This window comes from Leptopilina heterotoma, unplaced genomic scaffold, assembly GCF_015476425.1.
Source record: "Leptopilina heterotoma isolate Lh14 unplaced genomic scaffold, ASM1547642v1 Lhet_88, whole genome shotgun sequence".
NCBI classification, from domain to species: Eukaryota; Metazoa; Arthropoda; class Insecta; order Hymenoptera; family Figitidae; genus Leptopilina; species Leptopilina heterotoma.
In genome coordinates, this window is record NW_025111191.1 from 222,243 (window position 1) to 240,440 (window position 18,198).

At 23.1% G+C, this 18,198-nt stretch overlaps 1 long non-coding RNA gene across 1 annotated transcript in view; it reads left to right on the top strand.

Moving 5' to 3' along the window:
• The first annotated feature begins 3,087 nt into the window (after positions 1-3,087).
• LOC122511619 overlaps positions 3,088-18,198 on the top strand; it is a 49,924-nt gene continuing 34,813 nt past the window's right edge. The window contains exons 1-2 of the long non-coding RNA XR_006302536.1: positions 3,088-3,224; positions 15,605-15,718. This is a non-coding gene — a long non-coding RNA (uncharacterized LOC122511619). The remainder of the gene's footprint in view (positions 3,225-15,604; positions 15,719-18,198) is intronic.

Consider the following 18,198-nt stretch of genomic DNA (forward strand, 5'->3'; position numbering starts at 1 on the left):
ATTAGGAATTAGGATTCAAAAGCACTCACAACTTTCCTAAGAATATTGAATTGAGACAAAAAACATTGATACGTTTTTGTTTAATTTTTTTTTCGACTTTTTTCGACTTTTCTAAGGAAATGCGACTAATCGACTTTTTCGAGATTTGTTTTAGTAAAATGCGAATGAAATTAAAAATTTTTTTTTTAATTTAAATTAAAAAGTTTGAGTCAAAAAAAATTTTTTTGTTACATTTATTTACAAATTTCTTTCAAATTTTTCGAAAACATCAATAACTTCTTTTTTAAATAAATATTTAATTATTATTTTCCATAGGAATTAAAATTCTTCAAAAGATTCAAATTCAAAACTTTTTGAAATTTAACAACTTATAAAAAATTGTTATTAAACATGAAGAAATCGATCACTCCGAGTCTTCGACTCGGAGCAATCGATGTCTTCCTGTTTTCTAATAATTAAAGATAACCGAGTGATAAAATCATTAATTAATATTATAAGACTTTTAAAAAAAAAATTTTTTAATTATTTTTTATGCAAATAATAGAACTATTGGGAAGAAATTTATAAAACATAAGTAAGTAATTGAACTTTGTAGAAGAATGTTGATATTTACAAAGATAATTGAAATTTTAAGGATTTAAAAAAAAATTTTTTGAAAATAATTGAATTTCTGCGAAGAATTTTATTACTTTTGAAAATAATTGAATTTCTAGGATGAATTTTATTAATTTTGGCAAATAATTGAATTTATGCGGAAAATTTTATTAAAAGTTATGAAAATAATTGAATTCTTGCAAAGATTTTCATTAATAATTGAAAAAAAAATTTATTTCCTGTGTCAAAAATTCAATTAAATTTTTGCGAAGAATTTTATTAAAATTCCTTAAACTTAATCCTTATTCTTAATTAAACTTCCGAGAAGAAAATTTTGTTAATTATAAAAATAATTGAAATCTTGTAGAGCATTGATTAAAAATTATTGAAAGTAATTAAATGTTTTCAATGAAATTTAATTAAAATTTTTTATTGAAAATAATTCAGTTCCTATCATTAATCTAATCAAAATTTTTCAAAATAATTGAATTTCTTGAGAAGAATTTTAGTAATAATTGAAAATAATTGAATTCTTACGATAAATTTGATGAATTTTCGAAAATAATTGATGTCATGCGAAGTGTACAATTATTTTTTGAAAATAATTAAATTCCTTTGAAGAATTTTATTAATTTATAAAAATAAAATTACTGCCAAAAATTTAAAAGTTTTTTTTAAAAAATAATTGAATTCTTGTAAAGAATTTTATTAATTTAAAAAAATAATTGAATTCCTGTGAATAACTTTATTAATTTGGCAGATAATTGAATTTCTGCGTAAAATTTTATTAAACGTTTTTGAAAATAATTGAATTATTGCAAATATTTTTATTAATATTTGAAAATAATTGAATTCATAAGAAGAATTTTATTTCCAATTTGTGAAAATAATTGAATTTTTGCGAAGAATTTTATTTTTTTTTTGAAAATAATTAAATTTCTAGGATGAATTTTATTATTTATAAAGATAATTGAAATTTTGACAAGAATTTTATTAAAATTCTTTGCAAATAATTGAATTTTGAAGAAGAATTTTGATATTTATAAAGATAATTGAAATTTTGAACAAATTTTTTTTTTAAATGTTTAAAATTAATTGAATTTTGCAGAAGAATTTTGATATTTATAATATAATTGAAATTTTAAGGAGAATTTAAAAAAAAATTTTGAAAATACTTGAATTTCTGTAGTAAAGAATTTTCTTATTTTTGAAGATAATTGAATTTTCCAAAGAATTTTTTTAGAACTTTTAAAAACAATTAAATTTTTATGATGAATTTTATTATTTATAAAATTTTGAGGAAAAATTGAAAAAAGTTTTTGAATATAATTGAATTTCTGCGAAGAATTTTATTACTTTTGAAAATGATTGAATTTCAAAGAAGAATTTTATTATTTATAGAGATAATTGAAATTTTAACAAGAATTTTATTAAATTTTTTTTTAAATAATTGAATTTCGGAGAAGAATTTAATTATTTATAAAAATAATTGACATTTTGAATTTTGAATTTTTTGAATTTTGACATTGAGAATTTTGAAAGAAAATGTTAAAAATAACTAATTAAAATTTTGCTACGAATTTTATTTAATTTTTCTAAATTCTATATCTGATTGTTTGATATTAATGTATCTGTTGTTGAGAAATGTCATTTTTTTACAATTTTGACAATTTCGTGTTTCCTTTTTTTCGTTTCTTCTAAAATTTCATGCGACTTTTTTTGGAAATTTTATGCGACTTTTTGTGACTTTTGTTGTAAATTTATGCGACTAAAGCGACTTTTTTTTGAGACTTGAAGACGATCCGAGCCCTGAGTCTGCGTAGGCGAAGGATTAATCCTAAATTTCGGAATTTAGGATCAAATTTAGGAATACAGACAGTACTTTATTTCTGTTACTCGAAAGGTTTCTAAACATCTCTTGAAAATCCAAAGGCTCAAATTTTAAGGGGTTTTTTGGGAAGAGAATCTTTGCGGGGAAAAAGAATAGAGAACATTGGAGGCGATCAAGTATGCTCACTCAACTAAAGGCAGTTTTCACGGGTCATTTCGCGCGATTCGCATGAAGGAATCCTTTCCCTTAGTATCATCTTCTGGAAAACGTTCATAAAATATCAAACAGTAGCACTCAACAGTGTTGACGCCTTTATGAGCTCGACGAATGCTCCTTAAGTTTCCCTCTTTACATATCTATAAGGCTAAACAGCAGACACTTATTTTTATCGAACGAATTTCTTCTTCTTCTTCTTTTATTTCTCAAATATCATATTACTCCATCTATACTTATACTAATATGGCGTAATTTTGTCTTGTTTTTTGTTTTATATTTTACAGTGTTGAACTCGAGAAAAAGGGGATTTTATTTTCTTTTAAAATACTCCCTTAATGTTTATGAGATGAGATAAGATCAGAAGAGAGAAAGAGAGAGAGAGAGGGAGTTTGTTCGTGATCTGGAGATTTCCATTGTTTTTGGATTAATGACACCATGCGATGGAATTCGTTGCATTATCCGAAGCTTATGTATGCTAAGTACCATGAGGAAGGAGCCGAACGTTTAGTATGCAAGGGCATTGCCGACGTGTGCATCCCTGAATGCGCATTACGTCAGATTGCATGGTTTTGAATTCCATAAGGTAATATATAATTGTAACATTTCTGCTTCCTGAATTCAATTCCAGTATTTTTTTTACTTTTAATACCATTCTTATATTTAATTCTTTTTTTTTCAATATTTAACTTATTTTTGATACAATTTTTTGTACTAATTTTCTTTTGCTCCATTCCATTTTCCTTACGAAACTTTTAATACGCACGGAAAATTTTGGATCAAAAATCATAAATTCAAATGTTTGCTGTTTTCTCGAATCCGAAGTCAGAATTGTCAAACTGGTTCTTTTTTTTGAGTTATACTCAAAAAACGACTAAAAATACGAATTCGAACCAAAAGAGTAAAAAAAAATTGTTATGACACTACGTTAGTATATTCCTATGTATTTTTGCTAGCTGAATACGAATCCGAAGTCAGAATTCTCAAATTGGTTCATTTTTTTGAATTATACTCAAAAAACGACTCAAAAATACGAATTAGAACCAAAATAGTTATTTTCGTAACAAGGGCGCAAAGTAGGTGATTGCGACGATGGCGAAATGAAGGGACCGAGGGGACATAATTTCGCGCCCGAGGCGAAGCCGATGGAGCGAAAGTGTCCCCGAGGTCCCGAAATTTCGCCAAAGTCGTAATCACCTTTGCGCCCATGATGCGAACATAATTTTTTGTCCTAACTGCATGGAAAGTATGGCATTGAGGGCACGCACGATTAAACTCTCATATGAGTTAAAAATTAAGCTCTATATAAACATTATATCGAATGAAGTCTATAATGATAGAAGTTTTAAAATAGAAATAAAAAACAATGTATTCTGGAAACATAGTATTTATTTAGAACGTAGTAGTTAATAATTGAACAAAACTGAAACAGGAACTTTTAAAATTGACAATTTTGATAAACGAAATGGGAACAAAACCAAATATCTCATTATTTTTTTTAGAGAAAATAAAAAAAAAATTGCAAATTTTTATAGACAAAATAAAACAAGTTGAAAATGTTTGCAGTTTTATAGTCAACATAAAAAGAAAGTCGAAAATGTCGCATTTTAATGAAGAAAATCAAATAATTAACAAGCGGGCGCAAAATACTTTTCCGCCCGCTCGGAGGTAGGGGAAGCGGGCGGAAAATACTTTACCGTCCGCTGACGTCATACAAGCGGGCGCAAAATACTTTTCCGCCCGCTTCTCCCACTCCCGGGCATAATGTGTTACTTTGCGCCCGCCTTAAGTGCCCGAAATGACATACTTTCCGTGCAGGTAGGACAAAAAAATTTTTGTGACACTACACTTGTAAATTCTTATTTATTTTTGCCCGCTGAATCCAAATCCGAAGTAAAAATTGTCAAATTGCTTCTTTTTTTTAATTTATACTCAAGAAACGACTCAAATATACAAATAAGCACCAAAAAAGTAAAAAAAAAAAATTTTTTTGACACTACACTTGTATATTCTCACTTATTTTTGCCCGCTGATTCCGAATACGAAGTCAAAATTGTCAAATTGGTTCTTTTTTTTGAGTTATACTCAAAAAACTGCTCAAAACCCGAATTAGAATAAAAAAAATAAATATTTTTTTATAGCACGACATTAGTATATTTCCATGTATTTTTTCACGCTGAATCTGAATTCGAGGTAAAAATTGACAAATTTGCTTAAAATTTTGAGACAAATTAAAAAAACGACTCAAAAAACCGAATTAAAAAAAAATTAAATTTTTTTTTTAAAACTACACTACAATATTTCCACATAGATTTTTTTTACCGTTAAATCTGAATTTGATGTCAGAATTTTGAGAGAATAGCTCAAAATTTTGAGATAAAGTCAAAAAATTGATAAAAAAAATCGATTTAAAATCAAAAAAGGAAATTTTTTTCCATGGCACTAACACTTGTATATTCGCGTGTAGTTTTTCACTGTGATTTAGAAAACAGATTCTCAAAGTGGCTCAAAATTTTAAGTTCAATCAAAACTGCTTATAGGTTCGAATGTTTTATTTTTTGTAAAAACACTAATGTTTAAAAAAAGAGTTGAGTCTCTTAACTTTAATTTGTTTTTCTTGGCAGATTTTCTTGAATATCTCAAAATTTTGAGCCATTTTGATGATTCTGACTTGAAATTTTGAGATCCAAGTGAAAAAATATAAGAGAATATTCTAGTGTAGTGACAGAAAAAAATTTCTATTTATTTTATTTTAAATCGCTCTTTTTATCAATTTTTTTGAGTTTTTTGAGTCGTTCTTTTGAGTTTATCTCAAAATTTTGATCAAATCTGTTAGTTCTGAATTCAAATTCGGATTCAGCGTGAAAAAATACATGGAAATATAATAGTGTAGTGTCATACAAAAAACTATTTATTTTTCTGAATTTAATTTGGCTTTTTGAGCCGTTTTTTGAGTTTATCTTAAAATTTTGAGAAAATCAAAATTTTTTGAGTCGTATTTTATGTTTATCTCAAAATTTTGAGTCAATCTGTCAATTCTGACTTCAAATTCAGAATCAGCGTGAAAAAATACATGGAAATATAATACTGTAGTGTCATACAAAAAACTATTTATTTTTTTGAATTTAATTCGGTTGTGAGTCGTTTTTTGAGTTTATCTCAATATTTTGAGTAAATCTGTCAATTTTGATATACAATTCGGATTCTGTGTGAGAAAATACATGAAAATATACTATTGTAGTGTCGTACAAAAAAATATTTATTTTTTAAAATTTAATTCGGTTTTTTGAGCCGTTTTTTTGAGTTTATCTCAAAATTTTGAGCAAATCAGTCAATTCTGACTTTAAATTCGTATTCTGCGTGAAAAAATACATGAAAATTTTTTAGTGTAGTGTCATGCAAAAAAATATTTATTTTTTTTTTCAATTCGGTTTTTTGAGCCGTTTTTGAGTTTATCTCAAAATTTTGTTCAAATCTGTAAATTCGGACTTTAAATTCGAAATCAGCGTGAAAAAATACATGAAAATATTCTAGTGTAGTGTCACACAAAAAAATATTTATTTTTTTGAATTTAATTCGGTTTTTTGAGCCGTTTTTTGAGTGTATCTCAAAATTTTGAGCAAATCTGTCAATTTTTTACTTCGGATTCGGATTCAGCGTGACGAAATAGATATAAATATACTAGTGTAGTGTCATGACATTTTTTTTTTATTTTTGTTGGTTCTAATTCGTATTTTTGAGTCGTTTTTATAACTCAAAAAAAAGAATGAATTTGACAATTCTGACTTCGGATTCGAATTCAGCGGGCAAATACATTGGGTACTTGTTGTAACATTTTGCATCAAAGATATTTTTGTTGGGATTAAAATACATCCAAGAAAATTGTACTCTAAATATATGACAGTTCGAAAAAGATCAATTTATTTTCAAAATATAAATTCTTTATCCCATAGAATTAAATGAAGAAAAAAATTTTTTTTTTCTCCTGTAAAAATGTAGTCCTGCGTGTTCGAAGGCGGAATTACCAGATTTAACGATACGTGCTCGTATAAAAAAAACTTAGATTGTAGTACACAACGATAGCCACGAAGTGTCTTTTTATCGAATGAGTTTAATCCCCCTGCAGTTTTATTGGTTTTGAAGGGTAGAGAAGGGAGGGGGAGGGGAGGAATGAGAGACTTTCCTCTCTCATCCCTTAACAGTCTCTGTATCGGACTCAACTCTGTTCTTCTGTTTTTAGTTTTTTCTCCTGAATTTTTTTTTTTTCCCCAGTAGACAGTCCCGAAGGGCCAATTTCGCGATACGAATCTGAAAATATATGGAGATGTCAGTTTAAAGGACGTAAAGCGAGTGAGAGGTGAGACTTTATGGCATAAGGTCGGCAAGGACCAAGTGCCACCTCCGGCGATCCATAAGCGTGATGTACCACCGACACCTTCAACCCCTCGATATCAGTTTTTTTCCCATTCCCTCTAAATTTCATAATAAGGGTACAGATTTAGAATATCCAAAAAAGAAAAAAAAATATTACTGATATCCCTTGAGAATATAGCAGAAAATCTTTCTATAAATAGATTTAAGTTTCCCATTCATTTTTTTTTACAGTGATTTTTAAATATCGACTTGTAAATTTAAATTTCGTAAGGGAATTTTGAAGAATTGAATTTTTGAATTCAAATTTCAAAATTTGAATTTTGAAAATTGAATTTTGAAATTTGAATTTTGAAATATGAATTTTGAAATTTGAAAAAAAATTGCCACTGTTAAAAAAATTGAAGGAATAAATTGAGAGAGATGGTCTAGAGTGAGAGGGCCACTCGTAATAATCTCCGCTAATTTAGCTTCTGGAATACGGTAACTGTATCGTTAATATTCCGGAGTCGGTTAATAATAGATGTTGATGCGCCATTTGGGCCGATGAGATTTCGGGGTTGGAGAATTCGAGGTTGAAGTGGACCGCGACCGGGCGTCGCAACAAGGGTCGAGCATTCGAGAATACGCGAGTCTGGACCCTATATAGTATACTAACGCTCGTTTATAAATATTAAATCGACGATCGTTCTCCAACAAGTTTATATGTACCAACCTCGTTCATATTTTCACTTTCCTTTTAATACACACACAACAAACGCCCGAAAAGAAAATTAAATCTTTCCTCTAAATTCACAATTTTTTTTACCATTAATATTCTGTATAATTAATATTTTATAATTTATACAATCAAACTTTGAAATTAACCATCACTCCGAGTCAAATTTGACTCGAAGTTTTAATTAACTATTATTATTATTATTATTAATTATACTTAATTATATTATTATTATTATTAATATATTAATTAATCTTCGTGTTCTTTCATTCATTTTGTCCGCAGTTTGAAGTTAGTTTTCGTGTATGCTTTTTTTTCTTTTCCTTAAAAAATATTGTATGACAAATAAAAAATATGCAGGTATTTTTTCATGATTCATAATAAAATAATATTAGAAATTAGAAAATTAAAAAAAAAAAATTGTGATTAACAAATAAAAAATATACCTATTTTGTTTGTTATATTTTTTCTATAACAAATTTTGTTTGACTGATCTAAATTATTGTGCAAATTATTCTCCTTTTCATTTATAAAGAATAATAGAAAATTGTTAATTGTTAAAAAATTTTGATTAAGAAATAGGAAATATACACATTTTATGCATAATTTTTATTTCTCAATAACAATATTGTTTAAAAACTCATTTTTTTCTTTTGGGAAGAAAAACATTAGATATTCCCATTTCTTAATATTTTTCTAGAAAATTCTCAAATTTTATAAGGAAATAATTTGCATGAATTCGATTTCTTAATTTCAATTGTTTTAATAAAATTCAAAGTTCTTTTAAAAATGAAGGAAAAAAATGTTTATAAATTATATTTGTCAATTGGAAAATTTAATTGAAAATGAAACTGAAAATTTTTGAATTTTTAAAAAATGAAGAAAACAATTTTATTAAAAAAAATGTTCTGTTAAATTTATCTAAAATTTTAACTAAAATTCATTTTTCATTTTTAAATTAATTTTAAGTAGAAAAATCTATGAGAATTCGATTATTTAAATACAAAAGTAAATTATTTATTGAAAAATTAAATGTTTGTTAAAATTAAATTCTCATAAAGAATGTTATCAACAAATTTTTAAATAATTGAATTCTTTTGACAAATTTTAATAAAATTTTTTAGAATAATTACATTTTTAGAGGAATTCGATTAAAATTGTATCAAAAATAATTAAAATCCTGTTTATAAAAATAATTAAATTGCGCTGAAGAATTCTATTATTTATGAAAATAATTGAATTTTTAAAAAGAACTTTGTTAAATTTCTTTTTAATTATTTTTTTTTTAATTTTATAAAAATATTTTTAAATAATTGATATTTTGCGAAAAATTTTATGAAATTTTGTATTTTAAATAAGTGAATTCCAGTGAAAATTTTATTACTTATGAAAATAATTCAATTATTATCTAAAATTTTAACTAAAATTCATTTTTAAATCAATTTTTATTTGAAAATTCCATGAAAATTCAATTCTTTAAATACAAAAGATAATTATTTATTGAATAATTAAATGTTTGTTAAAATTGAATTCTCATAAAGAATTTTATTAACAAATTTTTAAATAATTGAATTCTTTTAACGAATTTTATTTAAAATTTTTAAGAATAATTACATTTTTAGAAGAATTTGATTAAACTTGGATCAAAAATAATTAAAATCCTGTTTATAAAAATAATTAAATTTCGGTGAAGAATTTTATTATTTATAAAAATAATTGAATTCTTAAAAAGAACTTTGTTAAATTTTTTTTTCAATTAATTGAATTCTTGCGACGAATTTTATAAAAATATTTTTAAATAATTGATATTTTTCGAAAAATTTAATGAAATTTTGTATTTTAAATAATTGAATTCCAGTGAAAATTTTATTACTTATGAAAATAATTCAATTATTATCTAAAATTTTAACTAAAATTCATTTTTAAATTAATTTTTATTAGAAAATTCTATAAGAATTCAATTATTTAAATACAAAAGTAAATTATTTATTGAACAATTGAATGTTTCTTAAAATTTAAATCTTATAAAGAATTTTATTAACAAATTTTTAAATAATTGAATTCTGTTGATGAATTTTAATAAAATTTTTAGGAATATTTACATTTTTCAAGGAATTCGATTAAAATTGTATTAAAAATAATTGAAATTCTGCGATTAGTTTTATTATTTATGAAAATAATTAAATGTTTGCTTACAATTTCATTAAAAATTTTTTTAAAATAATATTGAATTTATTTGTGTAATTTTATTAAAATAGTAGATATTGGAAATCATTGAAATTAGGAAAATTTTTGAAAGTAATTGAAATTTTGACAAGAATTTTATTAAAATTTTTGAAAATAATTGAATTTTGAAGAAGAATTTTTTTATTTATAAAGATAATAATTGGGATTTTGTCGAAACTGTTTTGTAAATTTTGAACATAATTGAATTTGTGATAAAAATTTTATTACTCTTGATAATAATTGAATTTATACAATTATTTGTAACTTTTTCAAAATTCAATTTTTTTTAGTGTTTTTAACTAAAATTCTTCTACAAATCCATTATTTTTATTAATTAATTAAATATTTATTGACAAATTCAACTATTTTCAGAATTTAATTTATTTTAAAAATTGAGTAAAAAGTTAGCCTGAAAATTGTTGCTAGTTTATAATATTCTGTACAATTATAATTATTATGAGTATCTGCTTTACAAAATTTTCAAAAAATACTTTTCCGCAATTTTCGTTTCTTATAAAATTTGATTTACAAATGTAATTGACAAAGGGAGTAAATTCAAAATTTTAATTTCAGATGAAGCATTTTCTTTATTAGGTCTTTTCCCAGATGTGATATCCCTCTCCTTCTCTCTCTCTATCTCTCTCTCTTTCTCTCGATGGTATATATTTTGCACACATAGGTATTTCTCAAGGGGTATTCATCCAGGAGTACATTTTGGAATCAAGTGAAAAGATGCTGGAAGGAAGAAAAAAAGAAGAAAAGGAGTCTATTTTCTCAAAGAATAGTATTCGTCTGGGGACAGAAGAAGAAATTTTCAGTTCCCTTGGGTCGATTTCCAGAACCAATTGTCGCGAATATATTTCTCATTCTGGTCATTTTGTATATTTCACAAAACAAACGGTGAATTCGTAAATTATATAAACGGCGCATTTCTATCTTTCGAAATTGTACATTTATACTATAAACTATTTATACTCGCAATGTTGTGCCATTTTTTTTTCATTTTTAAAATAAAAGTAAAAGTTTTCTTCAAAATTCACTTTTTATCAAAATCAAGAAAGGATGAAAATACTATTGTTTGTAACATTGAATTGAGAGTAACTATTTTCATAACAATTGCTAAATTCTATTTCAAATAATTGAATTCCTGTGAAAATTTTTTTATGAAAATAATTAAAAGTTTACGAAGTATTTTATAAACATTTTTTGTTAAATCATTCAATTTTTTTGGAAAATTTTTTATTAAAAATACTAGATATTAAAAATCATGAATTTGGAAAAATTTATGAAAATAATTAAATCGTTTTAAAGAATTTTATTAAAATTTTTTTAATTTTTTGAATTCTTTCCAATAACTTTATTTGAAATTTTTGAAAATAATTTATTTATTTCAACTGTTAACAAATTTAAAGTAGTTTAAATTCTCAAACATGGAAAAAAGGAGCTTTTAGTGTAACAAATAAAAAAAAGTATCCAAATAGTAGCAAATCGTTAAAAAAAAAAAAAGTAGTAAATAGTTGGTCTTTAGTAGATGAGTGCGAGGCCTGAGATCGACTCGTTTTGACACGTAAAGTGCAGAGTTAGACACTTTCAGAAATGAAGGCTGAAGGGTACATTTAGATGAACTTGGCTACATAAAACATATCCATAAACCTCGTAGGATTTCGTCTGTCTAGGCGAACGATATCCCATAGGAAAATACGTTCAAAAGTGATTTTGAATATTCTCCTCTCGTGTTCGTTTCATTTTCTCTCTATTTAGCCACTTATTATCATAATCGATGGTGTCTAGACGACCTGCAATGTTTGACCACACTCTCAGCGAACATTCGAAAATTAGGTAACATTAGATTAACCCTGATAACGCTCTTACTGTTCAGTTTTTTTTTACTGTTAATCGAAAGTAACCTAAATATTTCAAAATTCTTAAAAATTGGTCCTAGTAAATATTATAAAACTAACAAAAATTTCTACTTCTTACTATCTTTTTTTTAAATAAAATTAGCAATTTTAGAAATAATAGAATTTAAAAATTTTCTAATTTAATTTAAATACTATAAAACTAGCAAAAATTTCTACTTATACTTCCTTTTTTTTAAATAAAATTAGCAATTCTAAAAATAATAGAATTTAAAATTTTTCTAATTTAAATTTTTGTTGAAAACACTAAAAAAATTCAATTTTGGAGAAATTACAAAGAATTGCAGAAATTCAATTATTTTCCAAAAAAAAAAATAAAATTCTTATAAAATTCAACTATGTTCAAAATTGCAAAAAAAAATTCTCGTAAAAATCCCAATTATCTTTATAAATAACAAAAATCTTCTCCAAAGTTCAATTATTTTCATAAATCTCAAAAAAAAAATTCTTGTCCTAATTTCAATTATTTTCAAAAATAAAATGCATTTTTCTAATTTCAATGATTTTCGATATCTACTATTTTAATAAAATTTTCCAAAAATAATTCAATTATTAAAAAAAAAATTTAATAAAATTGTATGCAAACATTTAATTATTTTCATAAATAATAAAAATTTCACAGGAATTCAATTATTTTCATAAATAATAAAATTTTTTTAAGGAATTCAATTATTTTTATAAAGAATAATTTTAAATTCTAGAAAATAATGATTGAATTAAAATGATGAAAATAATTTTGATGAAGTTACAGTAACAATATTCTTATAATATAAAATAATGATTTTATCTTTCGGTCATCTTTAATTAATAGAAAACATGAAGAAATCGATCACTCTGAGTCTTCGACTCGGAGCAATCGATATCTTCATGTTTTATAACAATACTTTTATAAGTTGTTTAATTTAAAAATGGATTGAATTTAAAATTTTTTTAATGTCTTAATTCCTGTGGAAAATCCTGTTCCAAAAATAAGATTAAAAATAGAAATTGTGCAAATATTTTTCTTCTTTTTCCAAAACAAAATAATAATTTTGTTAAAAAAATTGTGATTCATAAAGAAAAATAATGAAAAAGAAATAAATTTTCTATTTCTTAAACACAGTTGTTTAACAATTTTCTAATTTTGTTTAAAAATAAAGAACAAAAATCTGCATGATTTCAATTTGACGAAACATTCAGTTTAACAAAATTTTAGTCTTCTAATGAAAATAAGTGAAAAAAAATTCTGATGATATCTATTTGTCATTACAATTTTGAATTAATTTTAATATACTTTATAATAATCGTAAGTTTCCTTTCTTATAGCAAATTCTCTGCATTAATTGCTTGTTTTGAAAATTAATTTTTGTGAATTATTGTCACTTTTTTTAATGTAAAAAAAAAGAAAAACCAAAAAAACTCGTTTTATTTACTTCACAAAATTGACAATTAACAAAAATTCAATTCCATATTTTTTATTTTCCTAAATTTTTCCTAATTTTTATCAAAATTATTTACTTTTTTCTTATCCTGCTAATAAATTGAATTCCTGCAACGAATTTTATTATTCATGAAAGAATTTAAAATATATTTTTAAAAAATAATTTAATTCTTACAAAGAATTTTATGAAAATTTTTAAATAATTCATTTCTTTCGAATAATTAAGCAAATTCTAATTTAAATAATTGAATTGATGAAAATTTGTATTATTCATGAAAAGAATTGAATTCTTACAAAAAATTTGTACAAACCATTTTTTAAATAATTGAATTCTGTTTGGAAATTTTATGAAAATAGTAAATATTGAAAATCATTGAATTGCGAAAAGTTTTTAAAGATAATTAAATTTTACAAAGAATTCGATTAAAAAAATTTGGCCAATAATTGAATGTCTGTGGAAAATTTTATTAAATTTTTTTGAAAATAATGAATTCCTAAAAAACATTTTATTATTTATGAAAATAATTGAATTTCTGAGAAGAATTTTATTATTTATAAAAATAATTGGATTTTTCAATTAATTAATTTAAAATACTATTAAAATTAATTGAAATTTTTCGAAGAGTTGTATTATTTAAGAAAATAATTGAATTCTTGGGAACGATTTATTCGAATTTTTTAAAATAATGAAATTTCCAAGAAGAAATTTATTACTTGTAAAAATAATTGAATTATTGTGATAAATATTGTTATTTATAAAAATAATTGAATTTTGAAAAGAATTTTATTAAAATACCTTAAAATAATTGAATTTTCCGGAGTAATTTTCTTATTTATCCACATAATTGAATTCTTTTGAAAAATTATTTGTGTAAATAATTGAATTCTTAGAAAAAATATTAATTATATATAAAAATATAAATTTAAAAAGTAATTGAATTATTTCAAAAAAATTTAATTAAAATTGTATTTAAAACAATAAATTTTTTTCGAACAATTTTACCAAATTTTTAAAAATAATTATTCAATCCTTCCAAAAAATATAAAAAAAACATTTTTTTAAATAATTGATTTTTTCGAGGAATTGAAATTAAGTTTTTAAGAATAATTACATTTTTCGATCAATTCCTGTAAAATTGTATTAAAAATAATTGAAATCCTGCTATGAATTTTATTATTCATGAAAATAATTGAATAGTCGCTAGGAATAAAATTAATTTTATTATAATTCTCAAAAATAAGTGAATTACAGAGAAAAATTTTATTATTTTTTAAAATAATTGAATTATTGTGGAAAAGTTTATTAAAATGTTTAAAAAGAATTGAATTTCTGTGAAAAATTTTATTATTTTTGAAAGTAATTTAATTCTTCATAAGAATTTTATGAATTTTGTTTCAAAAAATTAATTTTTTCGAAATATAATAAAGATGAAAATTTTATTAGTTTAAATAATTGAATTCTTGTGGAAAACTTTATTTGTGAAAATAACTTAATTTTTCGATTAATAACTTTAAAATAGTATTAAAAGTAATTGAAATTCTTCGATGAGTTTTATTATTTATGAAAATAATTAAATTCGCATGCTTAGAATTTAATCAAAAATTTTTTTAGAAAATTGAATTTCCATGAAAAATGTTATTATTAGTGAAAGTAATTGAATTATTGCGAAGAATTGAAAATAAATTTTGTTAAATAATTGATTTTTTTGAAATTTTTTTTTTAATTAGCGAATTAAAAGTAGTGGAAATTCTTTAAAAAAATATTATTTATATTCTTTGTTTAGAAAGTTGAATATATAATTTTTTTACCTTCTCTATTCTTCAGAATAATTAAAATTTTCGTAATGAAGATTATTTTTAATGCAGGTATCAAATAACAATTTTTGCAAAATTCAATTTTCCTAAGAAAGTTTAATTATTTTCAATTTTGAAAATCTGATGTCAAATTTTGAAATTAGTATCAAAATTTGTTAAAGGTTTTTATAAATTTTAAAGTTTAAAATTTAAAAATATAATGTACAGTCGAACCTGGATAAGCGAGAGTTCAAGGGACCAGCAATTTTCTCTCGCTTATAGAGGTTTCTCGCTTATCCAGTTCTCTCTTATCCAGGTTCGACTGTAATTTGAAAATTTAATTCTAATTAGTTAAACAAAAGACAACTTCAGAGTAAATGAGGGACTGAAAAAGTGAATGAATGAAAGAACATTCAAATTATTATAGTTAATTTTCAAAAAAAAAGGTAATGAAACAAAAACTTCTCAGAAAAAGAAATGAAAAGTTTCTGAATTTTTTTTTATTTCCCTTTTTGCAGAATAGCTTTCCTGTCAAATTCAGCGTCTGAAGATTCCCAGGTTACGGGGGTGGTAGCTGTACACGCATAATAGAGGGAGACAGCGAACGAGCGAGCAAGCGCAAATTAACCTGGGTAATGAAAACACAATGAAATTATAATAAACCAATTGCCGGGTTGATTCGAAGTCAGGAAGGAGGCCATTCAATAATAAAACACGTACCCACCTACCGTACATATTCTCCTACGTTGAGAATTAATTTCTCGAGAGCCTTTATGCTCTCCGACTGACCAAACGTTACTATGTCCCAACCACATACGTGAAAAGCAAAACGTATACACTTGCCCATAATTTCCATGTGTGTACATAAAACCCGCTCCTCGGAAGTAAGAGCCCAATGTGTATATGAATTCAAAATGAAAATACTTACGCGAAAACGGTTTTATACTAAGTACATGCGTTAATTTTCTAAAAACATATCAGAATTTCAATTTTTTTTTAAGATTCTTTTATATTTTTTGTTTTCCTTTAATTACGAATCTAAATCGATAAAAATATTCGAAAATAAAAATATACTATTATTAAATGTTTACTTTTAATAATAGTGCGAACATTTAAATATTGATTTTCTTATTCATTTAATTCAGTAAAGAAAAATAGATATAAATAATTTTCCAGGAAATAGAAAATTAAAATGAATCTTTCTTTTCATTGTCGACTAAAACAAAGTGTCAAATAAAAAAAATCTATAAATTTTATAAAACTATTTTCTAAGAAATAAAATTTGATACGTTCAACTTTTAAATAACCGATAATGCATTAAATATGATTATAAAAGTGAATTGCAATTATGTTAATTTAATAATTAACAGGACATCGTTATTCCACTGAGTTGGATATTAAGTGATAAAACTAATAAACCGAAAATAATTTTTAATGGCCTCATTAATATTTCATTACAAAATGGAATAAATTTCAGAAAAAATTAATCCGATTGGTTTTTATAAAATTACCAAGAATAATTAGACATTAAATTAAAGAATAAAAATTGAAATAGTTTTTTTTTTAAGTTAATCCAGACTTTGCAATCGATAATTAATTTTAAAAAAAGTAGCAAAAAGTAGCTTTCAAACTGAAGAAGGTAGCTATAAAAATTAAAATTTTTGACAATAATTAAATGTCTGTGTGACATTTTATTAAATTTTTTGGAAAATAATTGAATTCCTAAAAAGAATTTTATTATTTATGAAAATAATTGAATTCATGCGAACGACTTTATTAGAATTCATTAAAATAATTGAATTTCCAAGAAAAAATTTATTACTTTTAAAAATAATTGAATTCTTGTGATGAATATTGTTACTTATGAAAATAATTGAATTTTCCAAAGAATTTTATTAAAATGCCTGAAAAATAATTGAATTTTTGGGAATAATTTTGCTATTTATCTTTAATAATTGAATTCTTTCGAAGAATTATTTATGTAAATAATTGAATTATTGCAAGAAAAATTTAATTAAAATTTTATTTAAAATAATTGATTTCTTTCAAATAACTTTGTTAAAATATTTGAAAATAATTGAAATCCTGTGAAAAATTCTAATATTTTTGTAAATAATTGAATTCTTCCAAACATTTAAAAAAAACACTTTTTTAAATAATTGATTTTTTCGAGGAATTGAAATTAAATTTTTAAGAATAATTACATTTTAAGAGCAATTTCTGTAAAATTGTATTAAAAATAATTGAAATCCTGCGAGGAATTTTATCATTTATGAACCAAAGTGATTAGTTAAAAATTTTATTAACATTTTTCTAAAATAATTGAATTTTGGAGAAAAATGTTATTATTTATAAAAATAATTGAAATTAACAAGAATTTTTTTTAATTTTTGAACATAATTGAATTTCTGCGAAAAATTTTATTACTTTTCAAAATAATTGAATTCTTGAAACGAATTTTATTCAAGTTTATAAAAATAACTGAATTTCTGTGAAGAATTTTATTATTTATATTTAAATAATTAAATTCCAACGAATTTTATCCAAGTTTATAAAAATAATTGAATTTCGGTGAAGAATTTTATTATTTATTAAAATAATTGAATTCTTGAAAAGAACTTTGTTAAATTTTTTTTAAATAATTGAATTTTTGTGACGAATTTTATAAAAATCTTTTTAAATAACTGATATTTTTCGAAAAATTCCAGGGAAATTTTGCATTTTGAATAATTGAATTTCTGTGAAAATTTTATTACTTAATTGAATTATTTCGAAGAAATTTATTAAAAAATTTTTAAATAATTGAATTCCAGGGAAATTTTGCTAAGAATTTTATATTAAATTTTTTAAAAATAATTGAATTTTCAATAAGGATTTTATTATTTATAAAAATAATTGAAATTTTGACGAGATTTTTTTTTTTAATTTTTGAAAATAATTGAAATTTTTAGAAGAATTTTTATAACTATTGAAAATAATTGAATTTCTGAAATCATTTGTATCTTTTCCAAAATTCAAATTTTTTTTAGTCACAAAAGTAAAGTTTTCAATAAAAAAAATGGCGCCATCTGACTTTAATTTTTATCTCGAGACCATAAAAAATTATCAATTT